A 16,505-nucleotide genomic window follows, 5' to 3' on the forward strand; every position below is an offset into this window, starting at 1 on the left:
CTTTTTTAGAAGTTTATCTGAATTACTCCTAGTGAGCTCACCCAGTCCTGGGGTCCTAAGTTTATTAGTGGAAAAAGACTTTATCTTAATACTTACTTATTTGGGGCATTGTAGAAGACCTTGGAGGCTTTGGAGGACAGTGGAAATGGATAGAAGGGCCTATGAGTTCCCAAGAGAGCTGGCTCTTACTACTGATGTAAGGAGGAGTTCTTGGCCCTGGAGCTGGCCATGTTGAGACACTACAAATCCCTCCGGGTTTCCCCAACATCCCCTTGAGGTTCTTTAGCTTTGGTTTGAAGAAACATTATAATTGGTATTAGCCTAATTGTACTGATCTCGGTGGTAAATGAGGGGAAAAAAAGAAAAATGAAACTGTAGATGGTGATCATACTAGAATAATCTTTAAAAGAACATCTGTATTTTGAGAATAAAATTATAATATGCCATTTAAAACCACAATTTTTAAAAGTTGAAAATATGTCTCTCTCTAATTGAAATATTAATAGAGTGCTGGTAGCCAGTGTTCTTTACAGCCTCTGAATTAATATTATAGTTTTAAAACACACACCACCAATCTCTTAGAGGATAATGACTTTACAGCTCATAATTATGTGACTGTTGTGATTATTGTTAAATTTCATACCAAATGTGTTGTTTCTCTAAAAAATTTTTTTAAGATTTTTTTATTTTAGAGAGAGAGAGAGAGTGTGTGAATGAGCAGGGGGAGGGGCGGAGGGAGAGAGAGAATCCCAAGCAGACTCCACACTAAGCTTGGAGCCCAACTCGAGGCTTGATCCCAGGGCCCTGAGATCATGACCTGAGCTGAAATCAAGAGTTGGGTGCTTGACTGAGTCATCCAGGTGCCCCTCTTTCTCTAAAAATTTTTGACAGTTGAGTGGGTTTACTACACATATGTAATTCCTATTCTTCCAGTTTTGTTCTACACGTATACCAACTCATTCCAACACAAAATCATTCCAACACAACACAAAATTGAGGTTTCTGTAATTTAAATTATTTAAAGTCTAATAATTTGGCATGAAACTAAGGTACCAACCATCTCAGTTTCCCTGGGACTGTCCAGGATGTAGTCCCCAAAGTCTCACATCTCGGGAAACACCTCATTCCAGGCAGACCAAGATGGCTCTTTGTCTTAAATGGAACTCACATTAGTAAGTGTATGGTACGGTATGCCTGATGGATCAAGTATCTTGTTTTCACTCGCAGAACTTAATTGCTGCAGAGCCCTTGACAGTGATCTAATTTAACCTTATTTTATAGATAAGGAACGAAGCCCTAGAAAGAACTCTGCCAGTCTGTTGACAAAGCCTATACTAAAAAGCTAGACTATATATATTGTTGGAAGGCAGAGACCAGAGGGCTAACTCCTAGCCCAGCATTCAGCATGTGTTAAGTACTCATGAAACATTTTTGAATCACTGAATTGAATAAATTAAATAAATGAATGTCTATGTAATTGGAGCACATTATAGCACAAGCATTTTCTTCATATCATTAAGAAAGTCTTTGAAACTATAATGCTTAATGACTATATAATTCCACAATCTTCTGTTGATGAGAAATAAGGGCTTTATCAGTTATTTTCTATGACATATTATAATAAACATACATGTTAGAAATGCCCAGTTTGGTTACTGAGCTATAGATACATACACAATAGTTTGGATTAGCAATTTAACATTCAATTTTTTCCATTTTTATTACTATTTACCTTTAGACAGCCAGGCCTTACTAAAAAATAAAAGGTCATTTAGCTTTTTTGCTTTTATATTGTAAAGATTTTAGTTGATAAGAGGATTTTAGAATCAAGTTTCTTTGTTTTCAATTATTTGCTCTCCATTTTGATTTCTCTTTTCCCTGTATAATAATAGCTAACATAAATTAAGTACTTTGTGCCAGGTACTACACTTAGTAATGTTTCCTCTATTGAGATAGGCACTATAGTACAATGGTTATAAGCTAGGACTCTTGATTTGTGCTTCTGAGGTTTGTACGCCAGCTCGACACAGCTGTATGAATTTGAACAAGTTAAGCTCTGTGTTTATAACAGTACCTATATCATGGGGTTTATGAGAATTAAAGAGATGTGTAACAAATTAGTTAATAGACTGCTAGCTTAATCAACCAAAGAACCCTGGTTGTTTAAATAAGGCAAGTCTTTTTGTACTCGTGTAAGGGAGTGTGTTCCTCGCTGAGTGGACTCCTCATGGTCATTCAGGGCCTAGGCTGCTTCCATCTGTTGGTTCTTCCTCTTCTATTTCCACAGACTTCTTTCCCTTCACATAGAGGCTGGGGAAAGAGAGAAAGAAGAAAGGACCAAAAGGGCAAATTTTATGGACCTGTCTAGATGATGGCTTACATCGCCTCCACCCACATTCTGTTAGCAAGAACTCCCGAGGAAAGGCTGCATATAATAGCAAGGGAACATGGGAATTGCAGACCAGGTATGTGTCTAAAAGGGTGAGGAAGAAATCTTGCAACATATAATGATCTATATTAAAAATATAGCTACATATGTTAGCAATATAGCAATCTCTCTTACTGCAGACTCTCATCTTACTTAGTCCGAGTCACAGGTCTGATAAACTAGGAGGAGGAAATGACTGGATCAGAGTCATATGGCAAGTACGAGGCTATCATTACAGCAAACAAAATATACTTGAAACAACTACTAGGCAGGGCTTTCCAAATATCAGTTCCTTTTAAAACTGTTCTTGGGTGATTGCCAACTTGAATATTGTCACACATTACCTTTCTGAAGTTCCTAGAGACCTCCAGCAGGGAGAGGAAGACCATTACCTGCCTCACCAGCGGCTTATACTCCTTTTTCTTTCAGTAATACCCTTTTTCTTTCAGTAATCATAAAACTTTAAGGTAGTTCAGAATCGTTCCTCATAAGAAAATGCTTAGAGACTATTGCGCTAGAATTCAGTGCCCCTATTACCATAAATTTAATATCCACATTTACTTTTGGTCCTAGGGGCCTACCAGGCTATAAAAGAGAGATTGGCAGGTAGAGTAAGTACAACCAGTTTATATACATTCTGCAGAAACACTGAAGCTCACAGAATTTTGCCTACATTTCATCTCACACCTTCCTCTGTCAGGTTTGTCTGCATTTTGTCTGCATTTCATTTTATTTTTATAATAGAGATGCTCACACTTTTTATCTTTGAGCATGTTAGCAGTCTCTTCTGAGTGAAGCATTGCCCAAATTCCATTTTCATGGATAACTAAGTACCCATCTACCAGACTAATCATCTGTTGGAATCCTTATTCTCTTAAATTTGATTCACATTGTGCCCTTGACTTTGTATCCTTGTCCAAAACCTTGCACTGAATGCATGCTGTCTTTTGGAAAAGGGACTTTGGTTTTGAGTTTTGTGACTCTGGGAGAACGAAAAGCTGCAGAAAGATATGTGCTGTATAAATGGTGACTTATGCTAATCATGAGAAGAAAGTCCATACTGCACTTCATTTTAGCAAATACCATTGGAATTGAGGACTGAAAAAACCTGAGAGATAATCTGGCTCAACCCTTTCATTTTACAGATGAGCAAATCCAAGTCTCAAAAACACCAACACTTCCATGTACTTGAGAGCATCTGGGAAATTTGAGTAGATTTAAACCTTTACTCAAAGTCATAGTGCTGGTTAATAGGAGCACCAAGCTTAAAATCTAGTTCTCTAGATTTTCAGATCAGGAATCTTTTTCTAATATTAGTGTAACCTTCCCTGGGATCCTCAGACCTTCCAGAAGTTTGTGGATATACTCTCAAGAGTCTGCTATGCTGCTATAAGAAATTCATATTTGTTCTAAGTACAATAATAATATGAAAAATAAATATAAGCATATTCTGAATATCTGAGTGACTTTCTTATAATTGAATGCAGAGAAATGATATCTAGTGGCAGCATTCTACATTTGTGTTTATGATTATGTTGATGCCAAGCAGTGCCACTTAAAGTATTTGGAGCTAATGAGAAAAAAACAGAGTGGTTTTGATGTATAAATGATGTCTTCTCACCAGTGAAGGCCAGATGATGTCTCAGCACATTTTAAGAAAGAAGGGTCCACAGAAATTTCATGAGTTAAAGGTGATGGGAGAAAAAAAGGATAAAAAACTGAGTCACCTCATAATATGGAGTAGTCTAAGCATGTAAAAAGATGGAAGAAAGAGAGAGAGAGCGATTGGGCAACCAGTACCATATTCACACTTCAAGAGATGACTTAATTTTAGAAAAAAGAAAGAAAAAATTCAATTATTACATAAAATTGACAGTTGAATTTGGGTTTAATTGTTTTGGTAGTTTTTTTCATAAATAGTTTTATTTAAGTGTAATTGCTGGTATGAGTTGACTTGTGTCTCCCACAAATTCATATGTTAAGTCCTAACCCTAGTACTGCAGAATGCAACTTTATTTGGAAATAGGGTCATTGCAGATATAATTGCTAAGATGAGTCCTACTGGAGTTGGGTGGGCTCCAATCTATTATGACTGGTATCTATATAAAAAAGGGGAAATTTGGACACACACACACACACACACACACAGAACACCATGTGAAAACAAAAGCAGAGATCAGGGTGATGCCTTACAAACCAAGGAACAAACCAAAGATTTCTGGCAAACTGCCAGAAGCTAGCAGCGAGGCATGGCACAGATGCTTCTTCATTGCCCTCAGAAGGAACCAACCCTGGTGACACCTTGATCTCCAACTTAGTGTTTAAAACAATGAGAAAATAAATTTCTCTTCTTTAAGCTTCTCAGTTTGTAGTACTTTGTTACAGTTGTCCTAGCAAACTTTTACAATTGCCATAGAATAAATTACACATATCTAAAATATACAATTTTGACCATATACCCCTCTGAAACCATCATCACAATCAAGATAATGAACATATCCATCATCCTCAAAGGATTCTTTGTGCCTTTTTGTATTTAATTCCCTCCTACCCACCATGCCCTTTTCTTTGCTGCCCATCCCTCGACTCAGTAAACTCACCTGCTTTCTGTCACTGTAGATGAATAAGTATTTTCTAGGATTTCTTTCATTTTGCATGATTATTTTGAGATTCATCCATGTTGTATTGTTTTTTATTGCTGAATAGAACTCCATTGTATAGATATACCACCATATGTTTATTAATTCACCATTGATGGGCATTTGTGTTGTTCCAGATTTTGCCTGTTACATATAAAGCTGCTTTGGGTATTTGTGTTCAAGTCTTTGGCTTGATATATGCTTTCATTTCTCTTGGGTAAATACCCAAGCATGAAATGATTGTATCATATGGTAGGTATATGTTTTACTTCTTAAGAAACTGCCAAACTGCTTTCCAAGGTGGTGGTACCATTTTTCATTCCTACCAGCAGTGTGTGAGTGTCCCAGTTGGTCTGCACATTCGCATTAAAATCTCTTGAAGACAAATCCCTTTAGGAAGGTAGGAACTTTTAGACGATTCAGTCACACTGTGCCTACTGCCTTACACCCAGCTTGATTGACACACTTATGTTATCCACCTCATGGTTTTGAGTGTGCAACCTGTGATTTATAAATTGATTCAGAATTGGCTATTCGAATATGTCATTCATGCATTATATGTGTACAAATCTCTACAGAGTCCTGGGCCAAAGTCAGAAGATATGAGTGTGCCGTTGACCAGTCATGTCCCTCTCAGTATGTCACAGCTGCCTCTTAGCTTTAATGTGCTCCCTGGAAAGTCAGAGTAAAGAGTAAAGTCCTGCTTGCCTCCTCATAGAGTTGTTTTTGGATCAAATCAACTGTTCAAGGAAGCACTAGGGAAACTACAGGATATGTAGACTATATTTTCATGATGCCACAATAGTGGAAGGATCTTTGAGAGGTGGGTTTCCACAGATTGTGACAGCCTTCATGATGTGGGTGGTGTCTAATGTAGAGTGCACTGACCACCTGTACCTGCTCTCTTCCCCCTCATTTCTGGGCAGAAAACAGGTACCAGTAGACCTTGGGACAATGGCTCAATGTCCTATAGGACAGTTTCTCTCGAAGTCTCTAAGGAGTCTGGGATTGAAAGTCAGGAGACAATAATAATAAATATGGCAGCTAACTCTTATTAAGCATGTATTATATGCTAGGCTGGTACAATTTTTTTTATTGAAGTATAGTTAACGCACACTGTTACATTAATTACAGGTGTACGGCATAGTGATTCAACAACTCTATATATTTTGCTATGCTCACCACAAATGTAGCTACAGGGTGCAATTCTTACATGAATCCCATGTAATTCTTACAATACCATGGATAGATAGTTATGATTATCACTCTTGTTTTTGTTTTTGTTTTAGATAAGGTAAAATTGAGATCTTAACAAAGATCTTAGATAACTTGCCCCAGATACTAGAGCTTTTTCTCTTAGCTATGGTGTAATCTATACTGTCCAAACCTATCTATGCTATAATAATATAATCTGAAAGGCCCATATCATTTTAATCATATTGACATAGAAACACCTGTTGGGAAAACATTTTAAAAATTAAAAAAATAGAACAGACTGAAATAGTGTTCCAGGAACTGTCCCCAAATATCTTAATACTTTCAGAAAGGAAGAATATGAGGAACATTGCTCAGATTTTATTAGAATAACAGTCACATTCACAAAATAATAAGATTTGAAAGTCAATAGCAAAGGATATGAAAATTGTTGAAATGTAAAAAGCAATGAAATTTCAATTTGTAACACTAGAGCTTTTGGACAGGTATGCATGAAGGGCCAGCCATGGGCCACCTAGTTGATTCCTAAGGCCTAAGCAATCCTGTGGGATGTAGTTTGCCAAGGACCAGTATTGGTCACTCCTGGAACATCACTTGATGAGCCTATAGAGAGAATCAAGTTCTAGACTCAGCTTTACCAGTAACAGTTTCACTTCTCTGAACCCCAGTTTCTTTATATGTAAAATGAGGTTACTGGTAAAGTGTGTGAAAACCACAGAATTCCCCCCCAGAATTCTTTAGTTAAATTAAGGAAACACATGACATAAGGAAACACCACATGAGGACATAAAAGCAAATTTGTCCAGGCTCTTGGTTACAACAACCAAACCTACTTTAGGGAGTTTGGATAGGAAGAGATTTACTAAAAAGTACTAGTGAGTCTTTGGGTCTTTGGAAGAGCTGGAGAGAAGGGCATAGATGTTGCACATCCAAGAACAAAGCACGAGAGAACATGTGCTACCACCAGGCACCTATTCTAGTGGAAGCACCATTGTCAATGTTGTCCATCTTGATCCCTACCACACTATGGTTTGGAATCTAGAAACTACACAGCCCTCCCTAAGTTGCTGCCATGGTCCTTGCCAGATCTGAATCCCCTGCCTGTGGCATGTAGTTCACTTGTAACGATGTGTTGCTTGACTGAACCCAGGCCTTGTTTAGGACAGGAAGCCATCTTTAGAAAGGGGTTCGACTGGGTGCTGGGTGGGCAAACTCACAGCATTTGCCACCAGTGCTCCTTTAAGATGGCCAGAGCCCCTACTCAACCTTCACCTGTCACTGTTCTTTGATGATGATGGGGCCTTGTTGGCTGGTCATTCACTAAATAGGACCCCAAGGCCCCTGCAGACCAAAGTTAGAAAACCACCAAACTAGATTTTTGTAAGATTCTCTCTAGGGCTAAAATTCCTTGATTCTATGCATTTCCAAGATTAAAGTAGAGGTGTTTAAAGAAGTTTTTTCTTCTTTAGCTAGTGATCTGGGGAGGCTACTGCCCAGGATCTGGGGAGGCTACTGTCCAGGAGAGAAAAAGTGGCTCCACCAGTTGATTCTCCAGAGGAGAGAGATGTGGTATTCATAAATGTGCAATCAATCCACCATCCTCCACCATCACTGAGACATAGAGATGGATCATCCCTCTTCCCCTGAGTCTTCTTTAACTCTTTAAGATCACTCTTGCAATTCATTAGGGACTGATTTCACCTGTATTTGATTCGAATCTGTATGTGCATTGACTACATACGTGCAAAACACTGTGGCCTATGAACTGAGAGACTAGACAAACATGGACACTGATTTAACAAATATTTATTAGGTTTCTACCATATTCTAGGGGCTGTTTTTGGCTCTGAGCATTCACTAGAGGACCTGATATGGGCTCTGGTGACGACATAGGGGAATGATATTAAATAAGCAGATACTAGGATTGACTGTGTCCCTATATGTATGGGGACACCACAGGGAGAGTAAACAATCATCGTAGTTTGCCTGGGACTGAGGGCTTGCTGGGTGCACACAATTTTCTGTTTTAAACTATGACTGAGTTATTTCTCAGGATGTGGTATTTTGGTGCTTAAACCAGGAAGGTTCTAACTAAACTGGGACGAATTGGTCCTATTAACAGGTTTTATATCCCTTACTGGACGGTCTCTCTACCTCTGAGGAATTTAATTTCCTTCATTCAAAATGAGGAACTCTGCCGTGGGATGCAGCTGTGATGTGCAAAGAGATCTGGAGTGGGTTTTCAGAGAGCAGCTGAAAACTTGGCCCTAGCTCTCACTATTGTGATGACCCTCGACAAATTACCTCTCTGAACCAAAGCTCATTCCTCTAGAGAAGCAAGGATTCCTATGCCCTGAGTGTTTGAACAGGTTAAATGGAATAATATGTGTACAAGTGCCTGACACAGAGAAGAAGAACAAAAATTAAAAAAAAAAATTTCTATTTTTGCATAAGAAAACATATGGTACTGGTTTAAAAATAAGAAGTTGCTTATATACATGGTTGTCTACATTAGCTTTGCATCATTTATGCTTTGTGTATTGTCCTGGAAATGCTCTTTAAATGTTTCCACTGGGTGTGTTCCAAGTTACTAACAAAATTGTAAAACTCCCTGAGTGTAAGCATGATCCTTTTACATTTTGGGTGTCTCCTAAAAGTTTCATAGCATGGTCAAATCTTGGGAACACAAAGTGCTGAGGTTGGTTTGTAATGCCCGGGGGATAAAATAAGCAGCAAATGCTGTGTTTATTTTTACCTGCATTTTATTTTATTTTAAAAAAGATTTTATTTATTTATTTGAGAGAGAGAGACAGATTGAGAGCATGAGCAGGGGGGAAGGAGTAGAGGGAGAGGGAGAAGCAGATTCCCCACTGAGCAGAGAGCCTGATGTGGAACTCGATCCCAGGACCCTGGGATCATGACCTGAGCTGACGGCAGATGCTTAACCAACTGAGCTACCCAGGCGCCCTTTACCTGCATTTTAAACTGCAAGTCTACCACCATAAATGTTATTCTTATATAGATAAAAGGATCTCACTCAGATCAAATCTTTTTGAAGCCTCCCCCTTACCTAAATTATTGCATTTTAATCCCTTTACCTGTGTGATTTGCTTGCAATGTGCAAATATAATGGAAGGCAAAGGTGGCAGGAGAGGACAGATGTAAACCTTGCCATGCTAAGTAGGCAGAAATCCCTCTGCCCGTGAGTCTGAGAAAACACAGTTTAAATGTCAAAGCTAACACTGTGCGTCCTAGAGTTTATAAGCAGCAACAAGCGAGCACATACAACCCACATTAGCCAAATGGAGATAAACTTCTTTGTAATTTTGAATTTTCTATTAACATAATAGGTTAGTGGGTCTGCTCCTTTAGGAAATCCAAAGAGATTTCTTTAAAAGTACCATTTAGAAGAGAAAATGTCACCCATTATTAGCTAGCTTGACTCTCCCTGTATTAATTCTCCATCTCTCTTTTTCCAGCTTCTCTCCATATCTTTCAAATCAGGCAATGTCTGTCACTGATTTCTTACCAAATGTTCATTCAGCATCCTTGACATATATTGTTGCGCTATGGCTGTAATGGTCTTCACATTAGGTCTCTTCTCCTGATAATTGAATCAGCCAGGCCACATGCTCTTGTGGCTAAAGGCACCATAGATTCTGAGAGATGGCTCATCACCAGGTCATTGGGATCACCCCTAAACCAGATTGGAGAGATCTACTCAAATCACATTATTAGAACCATTCCCTTCTGATGCTTGAAGGATATTCCTGAGTTTGTGTCCATAGATTATAAGAGGTTATTTCTAATGTTTTATTTTCAGGGTGGGAGAAAGGCAGGGAGGGTTCTACAGAATGTTTATAATTGCTAAAAGAGCTAATGAGACCTCAGGCTGTATTAAAAGCTCTGGAGAGCTAGGGCCAAGTTTTCAGCTGCTCTCTGAAAACCCACTCCAGATCTCTTTGCACATGACAGCTGCATCCCAGGGCAGAATTCCTCATTTTGAATGAAGGGAATTAAATTCCTCAGAGGTAGAGAGACCGTCCAGTAAGGGATATAAAACCTGTTAATAGGACCAATTCGTCCCAGTTTAGTTTTAATACAGCCTGAGGTCTCATTAGCTCTTTTAGCAATTATAAACATTCTATAGAACCCTCCCTGCCCTTCTCCCACCCTGAAAATAAAACATTAGAAATAACCTCTTATTGTGTTTTAATTGTGTTTAAAACAAGGGAGGATAAGTTTTAGCAGAACATGAGCAGCAGTCTTCAAATTAAATTATTCATTTATTCAACTAAAATGTGTGACATCTACTCTGTAAAAGGCACTGGGCTGTGAAAGATACAAATATAACACGTAGCACACTAAGACAGATATAAATCATATTAAGTGATAGTCGTGTGCTGCTTTTCTGGTTTGGCTCATGGGACTGCCAGTCTTTTTTTTCTCCCTCTGTATTTATGAGCCTATTTTTCCTTTTTCTTTTACACACACACACACATTTATTTATTTATTTATTTATTTATTAACATATAATGTATTATTTGTTTCAGGGGTACAGATCTGTGATTCATCAGTCTTACACAATTCATAAAACTCACCATAGCACATACCCTCCCCAATGTCCATCACCCAGCCACCCCATCCCTCCCACCCCCTTCCACTCCAGCAACCCTTAGTTTGTTTCCTGAGATTAAGAGTCTCTTATGGTTTGTCTCCCTCTCTGGTTTTGTCTTGTTTCATTTTTCCCTCCCTTCCCCTATGATCCTCTGGCTTGTTTCTCGAATTCCTCATATCAGTGAGATCATATGATACTTGTCTTTCTCTGACTTATTTTGCTTAGCATAATACCCTCTAGTTCCATCCACGTTGTTGCAAATGGCAATATTTCGTTTTTTTGATGGCTGCATAATATTCCTGTGTGTGTGTGTGTGTGTCTTCTTTATCCATTCATCTGTTTATGGACATCTAAGTTCTTTCCATAGTTTAGCTATTATAGACATTGCTGCTATAAACATTGGGGTGCACATGCCCCTTCGGATCACTACATTTGTATCTTTGGGGTAAATACCCAGTAGTGCAATTGCTGGGTCATAGGGTAGCTCTATTTTCAACTTTTTGAGGAACCTCCATACTTTTTTCCAGAGTGGCTGCACCAGCTTGCATTCCCACCAGCAGTGTAGGAGGGTTCCCCTTTTTCTGCATCCCCGCCAACATCTGTCATTTCCTGACTTGTTAATTTTAGCCATTCTGACTGGTGTGAGGTGGTATCTCATTGAGGTTTTGATTTGGATTTCCCTGATGCCAAGTGATGCTGAGCACTTTTTCATGTGTCTGTTGGCCATTTGGATGTCTTCTTTGCAGAAATGTCTGTTCATGTCTTCTGTCCATTTCCTGATTGGATTATTTGTTCTCTGGGTGTTGAGTTTGATAAATTCTTTATAGATTTTGGATACTAGCCCTTTATCTGATATGTCATTTGCAAATATCTTCTCCCACTCTGTCGGTTGTCTTTTGGTTTTGTTGACTGTTTCCTTTGCTGTGCAAAAGCTTTTTATCTTGATGAAGTCCCAATAGTTCATTTTTGCTCTTGCTTCCCTTGCCCTTGGCAATGTGTCTAGGAAGAAGGTGCTGCGGCTGAGGTTGAAGAGGTTGCTGCCTGTGTTCTCCACAAGGATTGTGATGGATTTCTGTCTCACATTTAGGTCTTTTAACCATTTTGAGTCTATTTTTATGTGTGGTGTAAGGAAATGGTCCAGTTTCATTCTTTTGCATGTGGCTGTCCAATTTTCCCAACACCATTTGTTGAAGAGACTGTCTTTTTTCCATTGGACATTCTTTCCTGCTTTGTTGAAGATTAGTTGACCATGGAGTTGAGGGTCCATTTCTCTCTAGTCTGTTCCATTGATCTATGTGTCTGTATTTGTGTCAGTACCATACTGTCTTGATGATGACAGCTTTGTAATAGAGCTTGAAGTCCGGAATTGTGATGCCACTGGCGTTGCTTTTCTTTTTCAACATTCCTCTGGCTTTTCAGGGTCTTTTCTGGTTCCATACAAATTTTAGGATTATTTGTACCATTTCTTTGAAAAAAGTGGATGGTATTTTGATGGGGATTGCATTGAATGTGTAGATTGCTCTAGGTAGCATTGACATCTTCACAATATTTGTTCTTCCAGTCCATGAGCATGGAACGTTTTTCCGTTTCTTTGTGTCTTCCTCAGTTTCTTTCATGAGTATTTTAAAGTTTTCTGAGTACAGATTCTTTGCCTCTTTGGTTAGATTTATTCCTAGGTATCTTATGGTTTTGGGTGCAATTGTAAATGGGATCAACTCCTTAATTTCTCTTTCTTCTGTCTTGTTGTTGGTGTATAGGAATGCCACTGATTTCTGTGCATTGATTTTCTATCCTGCCACATTACTGAATTGCTGTATGAGTTGTAGTATTTTGGGGGTGGAGTCTTTTGGGTTTTCCACATAAAGTGTCATATCATCTGCAAAGAGTGAGAGTTTGACTTCTTCTTTGCCGATTTGGATGCCATTTATTTCTTTTTGTTGTCTGATTGCTGTGGCTAGGACTTCTTTTTTTTTTTTTATTCTTATGTTAATCCCCATACATTACATCATTAGTTTTAGATGAAGTGTTCCATGATTCATTGTTTGTGCATAACACCCAGTGCTCCATGCAGAATGTGCCCTCCTCAATACCCACCGCCAGGCTAACCCATCCTCCCACCCCCCTCCCCTCTAGAACCCTGTTTGTTTTTCAGAGTCCATCGTCTCTCATGGTTCGTCTACCCCTCCGATTTCCCCCGCTTCATTCTTCCCCTCCCGCTACCTTCTTCTTCTTCTTCTTTTTTTCTTAAAATATATTGCATTATTTGTTTCAGAGGTACAGATCTGAGATTCAACAGTCTTGCACAATTCACAGCACTTACCAGAGCACATACCCTCCCCAGTGTCTATCACCCAGTCACTCCATCCCTCCCACCCCATCCCCCACTCCAACAACACTCAGTTTGTTTCCTGCGATTAAGAATTCCTCATATCAGTGAGATCATATGATACATGTCTTTCTCTGTTTGACTTATTTCACTCAACATAATACCCTCCAGTTCTATCCACGTCGTTGCAAATGGCAAGATCTCATTCCTTTTGATGGCTGCATAATATTCCATTGTATATATATATATATGTGGCTAGGACTTCTAATACAATGTTGAATAGCAGTGGTGATAGTGGACATCCCTGCTGTGTTCCTGACCTTAGGGGAAAAGCTCTCAGTTTTTCCCCATTGAGAATGATATTCGCTGTGGGTTTTTCCATAAATGGCTTTTATGATATTGAGGTATGTACCCTCTATCCCTACACTCTGAAGAGTTTTAATCAAGAAAGGATGCTGTACTTCGTCAAATGCTTTTACTGCATCTATTGAGAGGATCATATGGTTCTTGTTCTTTCTTTAATTAATGCATTATATCATATTGATTGATTTGTGGATGTTGAACCAACCTTGCAGCCCAGAAACAAATCCCACTTGGTCGTGGTGAATAATCTTTTTAATGTACTGTTGGATCCTATTGGCTGGTATTTTGGTGAGAATTTTTGCATCTGTGTTCATCAGGGATATTGGTCTGTAGTTCTCCTTTTTGATGGGTTCTTTGTCTGGTTTTGGGATCAAGGTGATGCTGACCTCATAAAATGAGTTTGGAAGTTTTCCTCCCATTTCTATTTTTTGGAACAGTTTTAGAAGAATAGGTAGGTATTAATTCTTCCTTAAATGTTTGGTAGAATTCCCCTGGGAAGCCATCTGGCCCTGGGCTCTTGTTTGTTGGGAGATTTTTGATTACTGCTTCAATTTCCTTACTAGTTATGGGTCTGTTCAGGTTTTCTATTTCTTCCTGGTTTAGTTTTGGTAGTTTATACGTCTCTAGGAATGCATCCATTTCTTCCAGATTGTCTAATTTGCTGGCATATAGTTGCTCATAATATGTTCTAATAATTGTTTGTATTTCTTTGGTGTTGGTTGTGATTTCTCCTCTTTCATTCATGATTTTATGTATTTGAGTCATTTCTCTTTTCTTTTTGATAAGTCTGCTCTGATCTTTATTATTTGGACTACCAGAATCTTTACTAGAGCAATCACATACCAAGATATCTAAGCAAGGCTGGCTGATAAAAGTGTTTTCACTAACCGTTCTAGTTTGGGAAATTCTGGTCAAATTCATCTCCTTCCATGCCACCTGATGCTCTTCTCCAACAGCATACCTTGCTGGTGGTCAGTGCAAGATAATGATGGTGGCGATGAAGGAAGCTCAAATGTATCAAGTGTTGACTAATTGTTAGACATTGAGCTAAGGGCTTTACCTAATTTGTCCCATTTAATACATATAACAATCTCAAGGGACAGATAAGATTATATACATTTTCCCTGTAGTCTTCGAATTTGTTATGAATTAACTCTCTTCTAGGTTTTTGGTTAGGTATTACTTACGCTGCAAGGTACCCCTGCCTAACCTAAAGCCTTCGTTACATGCCTTTCCTTTGAGCTTCTATAGCACGTATGCTTACTTCTCTTCTTCTATATTTTATTGAGAAAATAGTAGAGTTTAAAGCTAAGGGTGTGAATTCTGTAGTCACTCTGGGTTTTAAAACCAGCTTTGCTACTCTCTGGCATTGTTACTCTGGGAAAGCTAACATTGCTCTGCAGTTTCCTCTTCCATAAAATGGAAATTTAAATTAGTACCTCCTCATCCAGTCTTGAAGGACTGGCCTCTTGTATGAGATGAACCTTATCATTCAACCCTGCCTCAGCTTTTGGTTGTCTCAAACTTTTGTGCTTGCCCAAGTATCCTGATATATTTTTTAATAGGTTTCTAGTAGTTAAGACCTGTCAGTGTCTCCAAAGGGAGGAACTGAGCACCTAGAATCAGGCAAGCCATACCCTCCATACCCAAAAAAAACAGCTATTTTTTTTTTGATTTTTATTTATTTTTATTTTTTTTATTCTTATGTTAATCCCCATACATTACATCATTAGTTTTAGATGAAGTGTTCCATGATTCATTGTTTGTGCATAACACCCAGTGCTCCATGCAGAATGTGCCCTCCTCAATACCCACCGCCAGGCTAACCCATCCTCCCACCCCCCCTCCCCTCTAGAACCCTGTTTGTTTTTCAGAGTCCATCGTCTCTCATGGTTCGTCTACCCCTCCGATTTCCCCCGCTTCATTCTTCCCCTCCCTCTACCTTCTTCTTCTTCTTTTTTTTTTCTTAACATATATTGCATTATTTGTTTCAGAGGTACAGATCTGAGATTCAACAGTCTTGCACAATTCACAGCGCTTACCAGAGCACATACCCTCCCCAGTGTCTATATCACCCAGTCACCCCATCCCTCCCACCCCACCCCCCACTCCAACAACACTCAGTTTATTTCCTGCGATTAAGAATTCCTCATATCAGTGAGATCATATGATACATGTTTTCTCTGTTTGACTTATTTTACTCAACATAATACCCTCCAGTTCCATCCACGTCATTGCAAATGGCAAGATCTCATTCCTTTTGATGGCTGCATAATATTCCATTGTATATATATACCACTTCTTCTTTATCCATTCATCTGTCGATGGACATCTTGGCTCTTTCCACAGTTTGGCTATTGTGGACATTGCTGCTATAAACATCGGGGTGCACGTAGCCCTTCAGATCCCTACTTTTGTATCTTTGGGGTAAATACCCAGTAGTGCAATTGCTGGATCATATGGTAGCTCTATTTTCAACTTTTTGAGGAACCTCCATACAGTTTTCCAGAGTGGCTGCACCAGCTTGCATGCCCACCAACAGTGGAGGAGGGTTCCCCTTTCTCCGCATCCCCGCCAACATCTGTCGTTTCCTGACTTGTTAATTTTAGCCATTCTGATTGGTGTGAGGTGGTATCTCATTGAGGTTTTGATTTGGATTTCCCTGATGCTGAGCGATATTGAGCACTTTTTCATGTGTCTGTTGGCCATTTGGATGTCTTCTTTGGAAAAATGTCTGTTCATGTCTTCTGCCCATTTCTTGATTGGATTCTTTGTTCTTTGGGTGTTGAGTTTGATGAGTATCCAAAATACTAGCCCTTTATCTGATATGTCATTTGCAAATATCTTCTCCCATTCTGTCGGTTGTCTTTTGGTTTTGTTGACTGTTTCCTTTGCTTTTGCAAAGCAAAGGAAACA

The sequence above is a fragment of the Mirounga leonina genome, unplaced genomic scaffold (genome assembly GCF_011800145.1).
Source record: "Mirounga leonina isolate KUSES-001 unplaced genomic scaffold, KU_Mleo_1.0 Mir_94, whole genome shotgun sequence".
In the NCBI taxonomy this organism is placed as follows: Eukaryota; Metazoa; Chordata; class Mammalia; order Carnivora; family Phocidae; genus Mirounga; species Mirounga leonina.